The sequence below is a fragment of the Euprymna scolopes genome, chromosome 36 (genome assembly GCF_053919585.1).
Source record: "Euprymna scolopes isolate OS-2025 chromosome 36, ASM5391958v1, whole genome shotgun sequence".
NCBI classification, from domain to species: Eukaryota; Metazoa; Mollusca; class Cephalopoda; order Sepiida; family Sepiolidae; genus Euprymna; species Euprymna scolopes.
The window spans coordinates 51,324,710-51,331,574 of NC_136517.1; the positions used below are offsets into that span (position 1 = coordinate 51,324,710).

The window sequence follows — 6,865 nt, forward strand, 5'->3', positions numbered from 1 at the left end:
ACAAAATTACCATGAGTCGCTACAATAATTCTACTGTTTCAGTCTTAAATGACATCGTCAGGCGATTTATAAAGATCTTTTCGACAGCAAATACCAGCAGTACTCGGAGTAGAATAACATCAACATCATCCCAGGAATGCTGGAACAAATAAAAAAAAACGTCAGTGTCGCTGGTGACATTTGATGCCAAAGGCAGAGGACTTACAGGGATCATCAAAAATAAAATCGTAGAGATGCTTGGAGAGTTCCAGAGTCTAGTACATTATTTAGTGATGAGGAGTTTCGCGATGTGGCATATCAAAGAAGTGGCAAAAATGGCAAAAGGGGTCATAAAGTGAAAGAATGTGATCCTGAAGCCAAAATACATGTTCAGAACGTGAATAGTTGTCACAGTTCTTGGAATCCGCTGCTTTATCTGCAAATAACATATGGAGCCACAGTGTCTCAATATGGAGATGTGGGGGAAATCAACCCAGTCTGAGGGCCCAGGAATATAATCACGGGAGACTATAAGCACCAAATAAGAGTGGACACGAAGGGCTTCAATAATATCGCGGCGCAGCTGAATTGCGAGGGATAGTAAATGGCTGAAATAGTTAGGGGAAAGAGTCCGTATTGCTGGCATTGCCAGAAACCCAGACTCGTGTCTAAGGAATGTCTGCAAAAAGATCAAGTAATGCCAGCAAAGCAAGGACCGCAAAAGAAGACAGCGGAGGGAAAGGAAAAAGACTAGGCAAAGTGGAGTAAGGTCGCCATCGAAAAGGGGAAGAAGCAGGAGGAGGCCACCCAATTAACTGCCAGAAGAATGGCGGTGGTGACCAAGAAAAAGCACAGGACTCTCTTTTCAGAGGTCGAGGGGGAAAATGAGACCTCGATAACGAAACCAAAGGACAAGGAGGAGAAGAAGGAAAACACATAAAGCAAAGACGCACAAAGCAAAAACAAAGAGCTCCCAGTACTGACCCCAGTACAATCAGAAGAACATTTCTCCCCTCCACTATTCAACTCTCCCACCACCATAATGCAGGAGCCGGAAGAGGCTCCAGCACCAACTGAAGTAGAAGAAAAATCTATTCCTGAGGGCCCTAGTCAGAAAAAAAATAGAAAGTTTCCATTCTGGCCTTGAGAGAGACTCTGCGAAGCAGACAGCAACCAGGTGATTAAAGATCTTAACAGGCATAAGAGGAAATACCTCAAGAGCCTGGATAGTCATGATCTTCATTGCATCTGACGAAATCCAGACGGCGCTTTCTGTTCTTTACAGAAATCATTGGATTGCATCTTGCAACATATCCTCGCAAATTAAATTCCTTTAATCGGTTTTTGACAGTAGAAAGGGAGCACTTTTTAACAAGATTGCACTAATGTTGGATTTGGGGAGCCGTTTCAAATCTGTTTCTTAGGCTGCAGATCTTGATAGCATAGTCTTCCCAGTTAGAAGTAACTCTAGTACGACCAGATGTAGGGGCATCACGAACGCTGCCGATGTTTTGGTGCTTTTGCACAGTCTTCCGTACCGTTTTCTCATCACATTTCAATCTGCGACCGATTTCTCGATTGGATAAACTCCTGATGATCACTAAGAGAAAGTCGTGGCATATGGACTAAATGTTACTTTGTATAACATAGAACAACAACAATTACGATTAGAGATGCTTTGTTGCCTGTTGGTGGATAATTTAATCTGATTTAGGGGCGATAATTTAAGCTGGTTTTAAGCGAATTTGTTGCTGCAGACTTTCTTTTTTCCTCCTTAATTTGAAGTTATATTTTTATTGACATGAACACTAGAATATTTCAATTAAAAGTTAAATATGAACAGTTAATATTACAGATAAATAAAAAGCAACTCAAATGAGGTATAGGTTGTTTAAACAGTTACATTAAATTTAGCTTAAATTTGCAGTTTTTGAAAAAATTTCAAGTGCGGACTTTCTTTTTGCCGGCACTATATATATATATATATATATATATATATATATATATATATATATATATATATATATATATATATATAATACAAATGCACTTTCGTATATATAATTGAATTCATTCAAAAAGTATCGCAAAACAAAAAACAAATAAGATCTACATAAAAAAAACCGCGATACATTAAGTCGTGCAGGATAGCCTGATGGTAGGGGGTTACGCTTCTTACCTATGGGGTCCCGGTTTCGAATCTCGCTAGATTTAGCCACTGATGAGTCGTTGACGATGAAACTCGTGTCAGTGGATAATTATATTTTGAAAGCAATAAATATGTCGCTCCCCATCTAGGGGTACCAAAATTTATTAAAGGAAAATCATTCCCAACTCGCATTTAGGAGAAAATGCACTTTCGTATATATAACTGAATTCATTCAAAAAGTATCGCAAAACTAAAACAAATAACACACACACACACATATATATATATATATATATATATATATATATATATATATATATACAGCAAATAGTACAATAATTTATGGAAAAACCATTTATTTGGGTATCAGGAACTCAACATAAAAGCAAATCAACGATCGCTTTTGAGACGATACAAAGAATGTTTATTTAAATAAAGTCTCGTCGTCAGTACAGGAATTAGACATGAAATAAAAGCCTCAAATACAATATATGATTAACACGATCGTGAGGACTGATGTAAAGAGGCAAATGTAATCTACTTAGAGAAATGATTGTAAGAGCTATATTAGGCAATTATTACTATTTAAAAACAATATTAACGCCTTAAGTGAAGACATCAAAAGAGTATACAGTAAATCAAGTTTATAGGCTAAATGGTGTAACGCAATTTCCTTAGAGAAATGGTTATAATTGTTATATCAGGCAAGTAGATATATTATTATTAAAAAAAAAATAGGTTACAATAATTTTTAATATTTCAAGTACCAAATACAAAGCACAAAACAGCAGTTAGCATATCTGCTTGTTGACTCAGGCGATTTTTCGCTTTTAACTCAGGTTATAACAGAATTCCAATTCAAATGCTAGTGAAAGGATAACGACCAGCCTTGATATAATTCGAACAATTACGTCTTCCCGCTTTTTGAAAATGGCCGCCATATTATAAATATCGGCAATCTATCTATACTCCTATAATTTTTTGTGTGTTGATATTCATATTAAACCCCCTGTTTTCTATTTATTTAAAAAGAAAATACAACTTTGTTATATAGGGGTTTACCAGCAAAAAACCTAGCTAATTTGCATATTCTTTTAAACATCCATTTTAATTAATTTCCTATTAGTTTTTTTTTCGGTTTTCTTGTGGGATGATCATCTTTAGTTAACTATTACGTGTAATTATATTCATGCAGATATTCTACATGATTTATACTTGCGTAATATTTGAGTAAAAAGGTCATTGTAAAAAAAACTCGTTCTATATATATTTATGTATGGGTATATATATTTGTTTTAAAAATATGTATGCGTATATATATCTTTGTTTTAAAAATTTTGCCTACCAAACTACTCTGTCAGTTTACAGACATGAAACTTCATATATAGGATTTTGAATCCATACGAAACTTTATATTTGGGTTTTAGCCGGGGAAAACAGAGCAAAAGTGTGTAAATTAAAAAAAAAAAAAAAATGAAAGTTGTTGGATGAAAGTCGCATGACGGCATTACGAGTATGCATGCGTAACGTAATAGCTATTAGTTCTTGTTTTAATTTTTAGTCTTTCAGCCAGCATATCTTCATAGCTCAGGCATTAACGTTAAAGGAAAAAGTAAATCGTAAGCTAAACGTTTTAGTTTCGATTCTCGGTGGTGGAGCAAGAGGCATTTTTTTTTTTTTACTTTTTAAATCATTATTGGGTTCAATATCATTCAACCACGGTAGTGGTTGAATATATGCGTAAGTCCGAAATTGAATGAATCGAGACACATTCAAACCCTCACCACTAATTCCGTTCGCAACCAAATTTCAAACAGGTTATATAGTTGGATAGAACACCTCATTAGCTACATTTTGAAAAAAAAATTCGAAAATTGGTTCAGTAGAAAAAAAGTTACAACAAAATATGTGGGTTCACAACCAGGAGAGTAAGTACATAAGTGACTAACGCTTTTGTTTATTTTGCATAACTTTTTTTTGTATATAAATATTTTTTTACTGCGATTATGCCAATATGACATGTTAGCATAACGGTTAGAGTACCGGGGGTTGATGGAAAGATTTTAGGTTCAATCCCGTGTATCGGTTTTTTTAATAATCAAAAAACCGAACTTTTTTAATAACTAATTTTTATTTAACTCTCCTTATGATTTTATAGCAAAAAATGGTGAATTTATCGATTAAAAATATTAGTGAATTCTATGATATACATATTCTTTGAATGAACTCAAAATTTTCGTTATCACATTTGATGAAAAATGTAGTCATTTCATAACAACTACTGTGATTCGAAATTAAATTGAAAATGTTATATGTTACCGTAACGGGTATAGAGCCGGGATTGGTGGAAATATTTTAGGTTCAATCCCGTGTAATGTTTTTGTTTTGTTTTTTTTAATTAAAAACCGATGAAAATCGAACTATTAATATGCTAATAATTCATTAGTTAGTTAGTTAGTAGATGGAATTAATAATTTTATAATTTACATAAAAATGAATTAAATGATCCTAATTATGATATAATAGAATTATTAATTTTTATGTAAATTATAAAATTATTAATTCCATCTACTAACTAACTAACTAATGAATTAATTTTATTCAAACAATTTTCACTACATAAATATATGCAAATAATAGGGGAGAAATAAGTTCAATCCAGCGACTGACACCCTTTCTAACTCAACAATAAACAACAACATATGCAAATAATAAATAAAATATTTATCAATATTCAAATTTTATTTTTAGCTGCAATATTTTAAGTCTAAAAAATTCTTATTTTGTCCTTTACTTTTCCAGGTTGAATTTCTTGTCCTTTACTTTTCCAGGTTTAATAAAATCTTAAGAATATTACTTTTCATGCGCGCATTTTTCCATATAATCCATGATTTTTCCATATAATAATATATTAATAGATTCAAAATCTGCATTAATTAAAATATCATATTTAAGCGTATATTATGACCGGGTAATTAGTGAATTATAAATGTAGAGTATAATTTTAACATTTAGAAAACCTAAATTTTCTCCCCACCCCTTAAAATAATATGAGAACACTCCGTTTGGATACCTCCTGTTCTAGAGCATTCCTTTAGAGGTAATTAGTTAATTTAAATATCATTTGGTTGGTTTATGCAAAACGTATTACTTATTTTACTCTTGAAACTCGATAGAAACAACATTCGTTTATACACGTTTACTTGTTTGGATGTAAAGAAAATCCTCAAAATAATATTTATCTTCCTCTTTTGAAGAACGCACTTGAAATAAAATCTATTTTTCAAACGGGTTTGTTCCACTGTAAACAAGTTAAGTGGCGTTTATTCACTTGTCAGTTGGTTTGTCGTCCAGGATGTTAAACAATGCTGAAAGATAAAAACATTACAAAAATACCAATGTCAATTTCCGACATGAAAAGAAACTGGAATTTTAAGAAGATCTCCATAATTCCAGTAATTATGAGAATAATCATCAAAATGAATTCCCAAAAATTATATGGCGAATATACCCGGCGAACCAAGTGTAAGAGATATCTAAGCAATTGTACTTTAAGGTAAACAGGCTCCTTCAGTCTTAGACAGACTAAGGATACCCACGAAAGGTTGCCTGCGCGTGAAATTTTTGTGGCAGGAGGTACGCAATCTCCAGCCCACCTATCCTGAAACGATATTGCTAAATACCAGGGGAAAGTGAAGTACAGAACGACCGGAAACAAATGCCGAGATAAGCGGAGAGCACATACAGCGCCTAAAATTCCCAAATAGTCATCCATCTGATACTAACCAGGCTCAACGTTGCTTAACTTCGGTGATCTGACGAGAACCGGTGTGTCAACGCGATTATGCCATATATACTTTAAGGTACAATTAGAAATTAAAAGAAAGGTCTCTCGGTTGAAATGTATGAGATAGTAGATGAATATCTGGTATCCGGTAGGATGCCCCATTCCCAGCTAGAAAAAAAAATTAATTCAGTAAAATATGTTAAACAGAGCTGGAAGGGAAACGATGACAAATAACAAGGTCTTACGTACGATATGAAAAGAAATTGGAATTTTAGGAAGATCTCCATCGACCCAATAATTATGAGAGAAACCGAACTCATGAAAAAGACTTTAAAAAACTACCTGGTAATTATATCCGGTGAACCAAGTGCAAGAGCGATACAAACAATTGCACTTTAAGAGATAGTTAGAATTTTAAAAAAAGACTTGGGTGCTTGTTTAGTTAGAGTTGACAGAGCGATATTTTTAAGCAAAACTAATGCTACGTACTTGTCATGTAGAAAATAATAATATATCCAAAAATTACGAAAATTCATTGAGTAGAAAGTTCTTTATAGTTAAAAGTAATTTTTACGGAAAATTGGGGGACATTGCATTTTCTCTATATGTGAATGCCTTGAAGATTGCGAATACAGGGGTCATACTTATCTCCCTTTTCGATACGTTAATGCCTGACGTACTTTTCAACCGATAACGATAGCCTTTTTTGACTAAAAAAAACACTATAACAGTTGTTCTACTCGATGGATTTTCGTAATTTTTAGATATGTTACTATTTTCGACATGATAATTAAGTACGTAATATTTATTTTTTTTGTTTTTTTTTGTTTTGTTTTGTTTTGTTGTTTTGTTTTGTTTTTTATGTTTTTTTTTTGCTTAAAACGACATATTTAGACAAGTGAACTATAGCTGTTATCTTAACAAGCACCAAGACTTCTCGGTTGAAATGT

At 33.1% G+C, this 6,865-nt stretch overlaps 1 pseudogene; it reads right to left on the minus strand.

Annotated features, from left to right (window-relative positions):
• Positions 1-5,866: 5,866 nt before the first annotated feature.
• Positions 5,867-5,983, minus strand: LOC145260749 (5S ribosomal RNA; annotated as a pseudogene).
• Positions 5,984-6,865: the final 882 nt, after the last annotated feature.